The sequence below is a fragment of the Sinohyriopsis cumingii genome, chromosome 1 (genome assembly GCF_028554795.1).
Source record: "Sinohyriopsis cumingii isolate HCF-2022 chromosome 1, ASM2855479v2, whole genome shotgun sequence".
Taxonomy (NCBI): domain Eukaryota; kingdom Metazoa; phylum Mollusca; class Bivalvia; order Unionida; family Unionidae; genus Sinohyriopsis; species Sinohyriopsis cumingii.
The window spans coordinates 139,293,086-139,305,005 of NC_142961.1; positions in this window are offsets into that span (position 1 = coordinate 139,293,086).

Here is an 11,920-nt window from a genome sequence, read left to right on the forward strand (position 1 = left end):
ACAAGTGGAACAAGGCACTGGTCCTTCGCTCAGACAGGGTGGAGAAGCCAAACATCCTGGGCATTTCATTCCACAATGCTTGTGTTGCTCTCGATTGTTATAACCATAGTCACATTTCTCACAATAATAACCGTATCCCAGGAATCCAGGATACTGGTAATGGTATCGAAATGGTCATCGTGATGATAGACATGAATGTATTTTCCGTCCTTAAAATCTTGGCCTCGAAACAACAGAGGCCCGCGCATTTCTTGAGGGTGCACTTTCAAGGTGTAGCGTGGAGCTAGGGCATCTTGCAATTTTTGCATCTCAGGAATGCCACAGGGTGTGTCTTTGGACAGTCCGGCTTGTTGTAACAGGAGTTCTGCTTCGTTTCGTTGTTTGGCTCGATAGGAACGTTGAATAGTGTTCCAGGTTCTTTTCCATTCTACCGTGTCGTTGTTGTTGGCATAGGTTCGTCCCACCACGATGGCTCGAGCTAAACACATCTGGTCTTGAGGGTTGTTAATTCGGACGAGACTCTTTTTGGTGTTGCGAAGGTCGTCCACCAATAACATCTTTTTGCGTCCTGTCCCTTGAGGAAGAGAGACGTGAGCCATTTTCAGTGTGGCTTTACCATCGGTGATGTCAAACTGGTCATTAGATTGTTGTACGTGTTGAATCTTGTCCATGATTTTGGAAGGGGTTAGTTCTGCGGGTCTGCTAAACTCGATCCAAACAGGGGATTTCAAACCGTCGTGATCTATGGATAGTGTCAAGCGATCGTCTTCTTTGGGTTGACATTGTCGCTTGAGTGCGGTGAGCAAAGAATCCCACATCTCGGTGATAAACCCTTCTGCTTTCTCTAAGGGTACGTCGGCCTTGAAATCTTTAAACTTCACCGTGTAGGTGTAAGCCGTGGTTCTAAATTTTCTAGAGGAGCGCTTTTCCGTCTCTCGAATGGAATAGTATTTTTCAGGGTTGACTAAGGGTGGTGAACTTGGTTTAGAGGGTTCTGATTCTGGTTCACTCATGTCCTCTTCAAAATCACTGGCATGAATTTGTGCCAAGATTTCAGCCCTGGTACGAGGCGATAGATCACGTTTCTGCCTCTTACTTTCTTCTTCTTCTTTCTTCTCGAATGAATAGGATCGTTTCATCTTGAGTGCAAAACGTCAAATGACTCAAGTTCAAACACCATAGACTAATTTATAGTCATGGCAAACCAGCGTATATAAAAAGGGTGTGTCTTGTCCTTTCACTATTCATTTCACTCTCAAACCGAGGAGAACGATGGAAGAGACTACCCAGATGGAACGTTGCGTCAGAGCTTTGCGAGGGGTCATTAGAAAATTCTCTTCAGACCAGCCGACGGACTACTCTCCTTCCTTTCGAGATAAGAGTCAGGATACTTGCTATATCTGTCAGAAGAAAGGGCATTGGTCTTCAGAGTGTCCAGACCGTCAAAAAAGAAAAAAAAAACAGGGGCTAAAAAAGGACAAAAGTCAAGATACCTGTTATTATTGTAAAGAAAAAGGATATTGGTCTCCAGATTGCCCAAAAAAGAAACAAGAGGAGTCAGAAGAAAAGAAGGATTCTTCAGAAGAAGAGAGGGATTCTTCGGAAGAAGAGAGGGATTCTTCGAAAGAAGAGAGGGATTCTTCAGAGGAAGAAGAGGAAGAAAGAAGACAATTCTATTTAAAAGAAGTAAAGAAACAGGAGAAGAAAAGAAGAAGGGAAGAAAATGAGGAAAAAACGGTGAAGAAATTCAAAAAACAGAGAGACTAAACAAGGAGAAAGAAGAAGTCAATGAACTTTTAATTAAAGTGTTCTGTGGTGAATTGTGAATTGGATTGTAAAAAATGGAGAAAAGAATACATGAATGATATAAGGTAAGTGTCTTTGAGTTTTGATTTTAAAATAAGAAGCTACACTCACGCACTCATACACAGACACGTACTATAAGGGTAAAATGGGTGGGGTTTATTTTTGAGTTATTGGCAAATTGAAATTGTATTTCTTTTCGAGAAATGTGGGTGGCCCTGAAAAGGACCTTTTTATTTTGGTGTAGGGGTGAGTTTAACCAATCAACTTTAACTGCCTTAAGCTTTTGCCACGGCCAAGGCCTACTTCTGATGATTGGGTTGAAATCACTAAGGGTGGTACGACAGGCTTAGTCACAGGGTTGGCGTGTTTAGCTCGGGAAGGTCGTATTCTCTTCGGTCGTGATAAAGAAGTCTGATACATTTGTTTCAGACTTCTTAACTCCGCTAAAATGTCCAACAGTACCGTAGCCGTTTGATTTTCACCCTCTTGTTTCTTTGCTGCTACTTCTTCTTCTTGTTTTTTTTCTTACCTCTTCTTGTTGCTGTTGCTGTTGCTGTAGGAGAAAAGCTTGTTCCGCTTCCTTTTGTCGTTGCATAAATTTCTCTAATTCTTCTTTCTGTCTCTGTCTAAAATTCTCCACTTGCGGTAATGAAGAAGGTAACGAAGGTTCCGGAACAAATTCTTGCGAGGTAAGAAAATCCACAAAATCCCAATGTACCTCTTCTGAAAGTAAGTCCGGGTTCCCTTGGGCAGTCTCCCCTGCTGGTGCACCCCAATGGATCGTTTTCTGAGTTTCCGTCATGTTGAATCACTGTCGCATAGATTGACTGCACACAAGCGCTAACGAATCTATATAGACCACGTGACGTCACAGACTGCTCTCTTCGGATTGGATGCGAGCTGACTGAATTTTGTAACGCGTGTTCGGATTGGTGAATGAATTCAATCCGTTTCAATCCTTCCTGTACCTATAAATAAGCGCAGTTCACTGCATTGATTCACCTATTCTCGTCGCTTCAAGATGTGGACCACAGTTGAGTCATCCACCCTTGTGTCTTCCATGATGTTTAGGACGGACATACTCATGTATGTCAGGTCCAAGTGGACTGTTGTTGATAGGACAGATACTAGTCAGTGGATGAGGAGAGTTTGCATAGAAAGACAAGGATGTCTCAAGAGGGTACTTGTGTATGGACCGGCAGTTAGAAGGAGTTTAAGAAGAAGAAGAAGATGTGACAGATGCCATCTATGTTAATATTAATATTAACATAAACCCAAAGGCCCTTTTCAGGGCCAGCCATATTTCTCGAAAAGAGATACCTTTCCATTGCCTACCCCTTTTTAAAAAATTTAAAAAAAAAAAAAAAATCCCATATTCAATTCCCCTTGGCCCTAAACAAGCCCAAACTCTATTCCCCATGTTAAATTCCCCTTGTACGTAGAGTGACCCACGATTTTTCGCCATGTTAAATTTCCCTTGTACGTAAAGTGACCCACGATTTATTCCCATGTTAATTCCCATTGTACGTAATCTGACCCACGATTTTTCGCCATGTTAAATTTCCATTGTACGTAATCTGACCCAGGGGTCCCTGTAATGCTAATTCCCATTGTACGTAATGTATCCCCATTTACTACTAGCGTCCACCTCGGACGCGGGAGGTCGTGGATTCGATCCCTGGCCGAGTTATACCAAAGGCTTACAAAAATGGTACTAACGGCTGCCTCGCTTGGCGCTCAGTATTAAGAGGTTAGTGTTAGGACTGGTCGGCTTGGTGTCAGAATAATGTGTGTGTGTGGGACATCATACTACATGTCTGCGGCATGATGCCCCAGTGCTAGACATCACTATAAACTGTCACACTGCAGACATCGTAGCGATATGACTGAAAGATTGTTAAAGCTACGTTAAAAAATCAAAATCACACACACACACACACACACACACACACACACACACACACACAAGCAGATCTTTGATTATTTCATTTTAAAAAAGGGAACACATTCTCTGTATTTTCACAAACCTCTGACAATTCAACTTCTTGAAATTCCTTGACGTCCATTTTTGCTTATATATACAACAAACATTATATAAAGATTCAACATGATAATTTTAATTTAGTTTATTAATATGGATGGGAATTATGTGTATCAAGTGAGATTACTGCAGTATTTAGACTGAATTGACTTCTATTTAGAATCAAAGTACATACTTATTGAATGTCCCCTGTTTGATTGTATAATTTCCAGCATTGTGTACATGTGTGTGTCCACGTTCTAATCGTAAAGAGTATCATACAGTGTTTCTTGGAAATCAACCACAAATCAGTTAGAAATGACATGTATGCATCAAGTGCATAGTAAAATAGATCTTTATCGCTCATAATTTGTTAAAATAAAAATGTCCCCGTTTTGATGGTAAAAATCGTATGTCCCCATTTAGTAGGTTTTACGAAAATGTGTGTGTGTGTGTGTGTGTGTGTGTGTGTGATATTGTACAATATTTTAGATCTATAATGAAGCATGTTGGATATGTTATAAATCATGCACCTTACCTTATATATAAGGAACAATTCTATTATACATCTAGTAAATTACGAAATATCTAACAAAGTTTCTAAGAGATCTTATGAAGTTCGTTAGATATCTATTTTTATTTTTCGAATAAATACTAATTCGGATCCGCCATTTTATGTGGTAGTTTCATTTACGTCGACAAGATTGCTGTTTAAAGTTGAAGTATTGAAACTATACAGATGAAATTAAGTTGGCCATATTTACGAGAACCGGAAGGAAGCCAGTATGGTTTCGCAAAGCTTCCCTCTAGGTTTCGTTTTGCACTCCGTTTTTTGTGCACGGACCAAAGCTACTGCTCACTGGCACACTGCTGAATAAAGCACAATAAATGTTCGTTTAGTTCGCTGAGTTATTTGGTGCCTCCGTTTCTGTCCCACATGCTATAAGCTATACCTTGTGTAACCATGAGTACACACATACATACAGTGGTGCTAAAGTTATTAGCTAATATTCAATTGAAGTTCCCTTCTTAACGGTGCAATTAATAAACAAATTTCTTATTGATTTACAGTTCTGTAAAACAGATTAAAAGCTTCACATTGAAAACATTTGATTGATGTTGCCGTGTGCGTAGGACAAACGTTTTTTTTTAAAGAAGACAGTAGTAGTATGTAAGCAGACAAATTCAGGGTTTGCCAAAACAATAATAGACTTTCAGATTTCAAACTCTTTGGGGATAATATCGTTGAAATTAGTTATTTATACTGCCTTTTAAATAGATGTGTGTGTGTGTGTGTGTGATTTGGATTTTTAACGTAGCTTTAACAATTTTTTTCAGTCATATCTCTACGATGTCTGCAGTGTGACAGTTTGTAGTGATGTCTAGCATTAATACACACCAACATCCGATGTCATGCCTCGACCATGTTTTGTGTTTCTTTTATCTAAATACATTTAGGTGGTCATTTTAAACACGTTTGGGTGGTCATTTTATCTAAACACGTTTTGGTGAACGCGATTCGTTCACAATTATGCTCAAGATGGAATAAATAAACAAATGCTGCGCAATAAAGGACTAACTGACATTTCAAACAGAACATGTCCTGAACGTCAAAATTTGAAAACAAAGCTTTTACGATTCATTATCCTATGCGGGTGTGATTCCCACAATAGGAGAAACTCAGAGGGCTATAATGGAGTGTACGTGAGCAAGACGACATGCTCTACTTGTTTCTGTCTATTATAACTTTTCAAAGCATTGTTGTAATGTAAGCCATCACCCTCCACAAAGAATGCCGTAACTCTCTCTCTCTCTCTCTCTCTCTCTCTCTCTCTCTCACACACACACACACACACCATGGGCACACGTTGGCGGCAGAAGGTTCGAGTAGTCCGGGATCATTATTCTTTAGTGGCTCCCCTACTTTCATATAGAGAACCAATTACTGTGTCAGTTACCCGACGCCAACCCACACATTTAAGTTCTTTCAAGAATTGCCCTCGTTACACTGTGGTGATGGTGAAATACTATGAACATTTCATCTGCAAAAGAAAAATCCAGACTTCGCCCACACCCCGTTTATATGGCAGCCGGGGCGGGGGTAGGGGTGGGGTGGCGGGTAAATTGCTGAATTAAATTTCAAGATTTGAAGTACATGTAATGAAATTCAGACATTTTTGGGAAATCAAAGATTCGCCATATCCCCACCCCATCACTAGGTTTGACATCCATCTTTTCTTTTTTATTTTGTTATCGCCTTCAGTCATTACCAACTATGGAAAGTTTGAGAAAAAGGTTTGGAGATAAAAATGAAGGAAATGGATGTCAGAATTATGCTATTTCGGGTCAAATTCAAACACCACTTTAGGGACTCATTCCGGTTTTGCGCATTGATAACTAAAAGTATACTCCTTAAAGAGTCTCTCTCTCTCTCTCTCTCTCTCTCTCTCTCTCAGGTTGTTTTATGAATTTTTAAGATATCATACAAACAAATAAACAGCTTTGCAAGCACATGTATGACCGTGACACGGTCAATGCTGAATACACAGCTGTATAAGCGTCGAAAAGACAAGGGTTGAATGCAAACCAATCCGACATTTGTCATTTACAAGAGTGCCAGACATTTCTATTTTTAGCATTTTTAGCGGAATATGCTTATAACTGATGATACAGATGACATTTGTTTCGTGGGAGGTCTGGTTATATATTATCGGGCCTTGAAAACTTCTGTTTTGAGTAGGTTATTTAATGCCAAAGCATTTGAAATAAAGTGCCTTGGCCAAGGTCACACCACGAGAGCCGACCCAGGGGGTTCCAATAGTAGGATTCGAAACACGCTGGTCATTGAGCCATCATATGTATGTATGTATGCTAAGATTCTAAGGTATTAAGCTATGTAACATAAAGTGAAACCAACAGGTTTAGTAAAATCAACAAATAATTTTATTTATCTGATATCAGATAAGAATGTTTAGAGGACTTAACAGTATTGTGAATCAAATTCCAAATAGTGCTAAATGAATAGTGTATGGGGACGGTTTACGGACAATGGGAAAATACATTACAAGACACACACCCCGGGATGGTTTATGGACAAGAGTTTTAGACCCCCTGTGACAGTTTACGGACAATGGGAATTGAACATGGAATATTGGGATTGTATACGGACAATAGGAATTGAACATGGGGAATATTGGGATTGTATAAGGACAAGGGAAAGTTGGATTGTTGTATAGGAATAATAGGAATGGAACAAGTGAGGTGATATCACGGTACTGGACATTGGTAATAATGTTGCAAGGGGCTGACCTCAATCGGATCAAACGGAGGGTGAAAAGACCTAGAACGCGTTACGGGGCGGGACTAGCGGGACAAAGACATATATAACACATACAACATACATACTTAGATTGATGAACATCAGTCATTCACACCTAAACTATAACAACCACCACACAAAAAATAGGTAAAGGGAATATATACCTTTTCGAAGCATATGAGTGGCCCTGGAAAGGGCCTTTGGTTTTTTCGTTAGTATTATTCCGTTAACATAGGTCTTCCTCTCTTCCTCAAATTTCTTCTGACTTCTGGACCGTAGATGAGGACTCTCTTCAGACAGCATTGTCTCTCCACATATATTCTTTTTTTCCTAACGCTCGTATCGGTGATCCGGATGATTGTCCATGATGATTTGACATACATGGGTGAGTCCGTACGGATCAGCAGCGACGATACGAGAGTAGATGATTCAACGTTAGTCCACATCTTGTGATGAGAAAGGTGAAAGGGATGAAGTGAACCTCAATTATTTATAGTGGAAGAGCGGATCGAAACGGATTGAGATTTATCACCAATCCTACCACGCGTTACAAAATTCAGTCACAGTGTGGAGTCTGTCTTCTAATCCGAAGATAGCTACATGTGACGTCAAATTACCTATATAGATGCATTGCGTCTGTGCACAGTTAGCCAATGCGACAGAGTTTACAAACATGACGGAAACTAAAAAGACGATGAATTGGGGTGCACCGGCCGTGGAGACAAGAAGCGATGGCATAGCAGCGGCTGCCCAAGTTAACAAGGGTCTACTTCCGGATTTTAATTGGGATTTAGTGTATTTTCTCTCTTCTCCGCAAGAATTTGTTCCGGTACCAATACCTTTGCCACCTTCTCCTTCTATACCACACGTCGATGAATTTAAACAGAGACAGAAAGAATAATTGGATTTTTTTACAGCAACAGAAAGAAGCAGAACAAGCTTTTCTCCTTCAACAGCATCAGCAAGAATAAGAAAAAGCATGAAGAAGGAAACGACAGGAAGAAGAAGCAGCAACAGAGAAGAAACAAGGTCTAGGATAAAAGGAGAGCAGTGAAAGTCAAACAGTGATGGTACTCTTATACATTTTGGCAGAGTTAAGGAGTCAGAAACAAATGTATCAGACTTCTTTAATACGACCCAAGAGAAAAAGACCTTTCCGAGCCAAACCGATCAACCCTGTTACTACACCTGAGATATCATCCCTAGTCATTCCTACCAAATCATCGACAGGAGCAAGTCCTGAAGTAGGCCTTGGCCGTGGCAAATGCTTAATGCACTTAAAGCTGATTGCTTAACGCTCCTGAGTTTTGTTTTTAAAACATGCAAACAATGGTCCTCAAAATACTCAAAATACTTTCATTTGCCCCATCATGTACGTATGTGTGTTTTGTGAGTGCGTGCGTGAGTGTAGGTCTATATTCTAAACATTAACAACTAAGAGACACGTTTTTCTCTCTCGTCTATTCTGGTACAAAATGTACAATCCAATTCACAACACAACACTTTAAAAAGTTTAAAGGTTTCTTCGATGTCTTTGTTCACTGTCTCATTTTTATTTGTTGTTGTTGTTGTTGTTGAATTTCTTCACTTTCACAGGTTTTTCCTCCTCTTCTTTCTCACTTTCTCCTCGTCTTCTTTTCTTTTCATTTTTCTCTTTCTGGATGTGCCTGAGTTTTTCCTTTTGGGAGAGTTCCTCTTCTTCCTGTTCTGAACCCCTCACTTCCTCTCGTTTCTGTTGTATTTTACGGAATTCTGAAGACCAATGTCCTTTCTTTTGACATGTGTCTCTTCTGACACATGTCTTGCTGTCTTGACGGTCTGGACACTTTGTAGCCCAATGTCCTTTCTTCTTAGAGATATAGCAAGTATCTGACTTTTTTCTGGAAAGAAGGAGGAGTAGTCCGCCGGCTTGTCTGAAGAAAACTTCCGTATGACACCTCGCAAAGCTCTGATCAGAAGAAGTTCGATCTGTATGGGCTGTTCCAATGTTCTGGTAAGTTTGAGAGTGTAATGAATACTGCAATGGGAGACACTGATCCTTTATATATAAACTGGTCTGACATGAAAATATAGGGGACCATGACATTTGAAATGTAGTCATTTGACGTTTTCAGTCAAGATAAAACGATCGTAGAGAAAGAAGAGGAAAGTAAGAGGCAGAAAAGTGATTTATCATCTCGCACGGTAGTTGAAGTCTTGGCTCAAATTCATGCCAGCGATTTTGATGATGACATGAGTGAGCCAGAATCCAGACCCAGAGAGTCTACACCCAACTGAAGTTCACCACCAGTAAACCCTGAAAAGTATTACCACTTTCGAGAGATCGGAAAGCTCTCCTCTAGAAAATTTAGAACTACGGCTTACACGTTCACGGTGAAGTTTAAAGGTTTTAAGTCCGACGTACCGCTGGAGAAAGCAGAAGAGTTCATCACCGACGTATGGGATTTTTTGTTAACCACACAGAAACGACAATGTCAAGCCAAAGAAGCCTATTGCTTAATATTTCACATTCTTCACGACAGTTTGAAATCGCCTGTTTGGATCGAGTTTAGCAGCCCATCAGAATTGACACCGTCCAAAGTCATCAACAAGATTCAACACGTGCAACAATCCAACGACAAAATTACACATTACTGATGGAAAAGCAACACTCTTCATGACACACATGTCTCTTTTTCAAGGGACAGGACGCAAATAGGTAATTTTGCTTGACGACCTTCTCAGCACCAAAAAGAGCCTCGTTCGAATTAACAACCCTCAAGATCAGATGTGTTTAGCCAGAGCCATCGAGGCTTTACGAAAGTATGTCGACAAGAACGACACGATAGAATGTAAAAGCGCTTGGCAAACTATTCAAAAATCAGACCAAGCCAAACAAAAAAGAGAAGCAGAATTCTTGTTATAGCAAGCAGGGCTATCTAAAGACACACCCTGCGGCATTCCTGAAATGCGAAAATTGCAAGACATTTTCGCTCCACACTACACCTTGAAAGTACACCCTCTGTTGTTTCGAGGCAAATATTTCAAAGACGGAAAATGACTTCACGTCTATCATCACGATGAACATTTCGATACCATTACCAGTATCACGACATTCCTGAGATACGGTTATTATTACGAGAAATCTGACTATGGTTATAATAATCGAGAGCAACACAAGCATTGTGGATCGAAATACTCAGGATATTTGGCCTTTAAACCCTGAATACTGCAACTTTGAAAGTCGATTCCAAACCTTCAAAGGAAAATGGCCTAAATATCTGGGAACATCTATCCCCGAAGAATTAGCCAGAACAGGATTTTCCTACTTAGGCGAAGGGGATAAAGTCAAGTCCTTCAGTTGCCGTGTGCGATGTACGAGTGGGAGCAGAAAGATCTGGCTTACCTGGAGCATGCTCGATGGTCACAGCATTGTCATTACCTACCTTTAGTGGGACCTTAGTCATTGAAGTGGTAAACAATGTCGTTTAAGAAACCAGCTTGGCTAGGAGTCAATTGATGGACAACACCTATACAGGTATTTAAATCCCATTTAAAAAATAATATTCAAGGATTACCAAACAAATTGCAAGAGAAGATCTTCAAGGACGTTTGACAGGGACTTGCCAGAGCAAAATTTAAAATATGGACAATTAGAAGTGATCCCAACATGGGAATAAATAGTGACTGACATGAGCATGGATACGTTACAGGAGAACAGTTATGGCTTGCCTGTAGAGTTGAGAGAACGCATTTAATGAGAGCTGGTCAAAATACAAGTTCAACGCAAAGACCAATTGCATCCGTTACGTCACCGTTGTTTAAACCACTGGTACCTGAATGCTATAAGAGGTCTGATTCAGATGAAAGTGTTCCAGTGGTCAGACATTGTTAAACTGTACGTGGGCAGGAAGAATTGGTTTGTTGCGACTGCTTCTTTTTACTACAAGGTAGACATACTTCAACAAATTCCAGAAGAAGAGTTAAAGGATTACAAAAATCTTTTACATAATGTAAAATTAGTTCAAGAGGAAACTTTTGTACGGAATGTGATTTGTATGTTAGTGACTAAATATTTAGCTTCGCCACTGGAGTACAATCATCTCTGTGCAGAAAGTATACTTATTTCCTCCGACAAAAAGAAGTATGAAAACGGGCAACCATGTCACGGCCTTTATCAGTGTTGATACAACAAATTCCGTGGAAGAAAATCAATGACACTATTCAGACGGTGGAGACTACCAACACTTATTACATGAACTGTGTCCATTGAATTTGGGTCGTCGTGTGGTGTATATCTTAGTGACTTGCTTTCTAGGATTTCGTTTACCAGCCGATTCCTTGTGGACTCTTTGCGAACAGTACCTACCAAAAAAAAAACATGAAAGTGGTCCCTTTAAATGTCCACGAGAGACTCATTCTGTTAAAAGCCCTGCGCTTTCATGTGGATAATTCTCTACCTATAGGGAAAAATAAGATAAGCCAGCTTTTAGGTACTGAAGATGTGTACGACGATGTGTGTGTAGCTTGTGACTTACACACTCACTGGACAGATTTACGTGACTGGAAAAGTTGGAGTTTCGAGGCTTGGAAGAAAGAAGTGACCAATTATGCCCAAGAGTTGTGATCCTATCTTCAAACGACCAGTAACTTTTAAACCTGTGTTAATATCAATGTCAAAAGAAGAATCCAACAACGAGGAAAATCACTCCCTTCTGGACTGGATTATCTTGTACATTCCCGAAAGACCATTCCGGGAGAACACCTGTGTGACTGTGTCCAATGTAGAGAATATA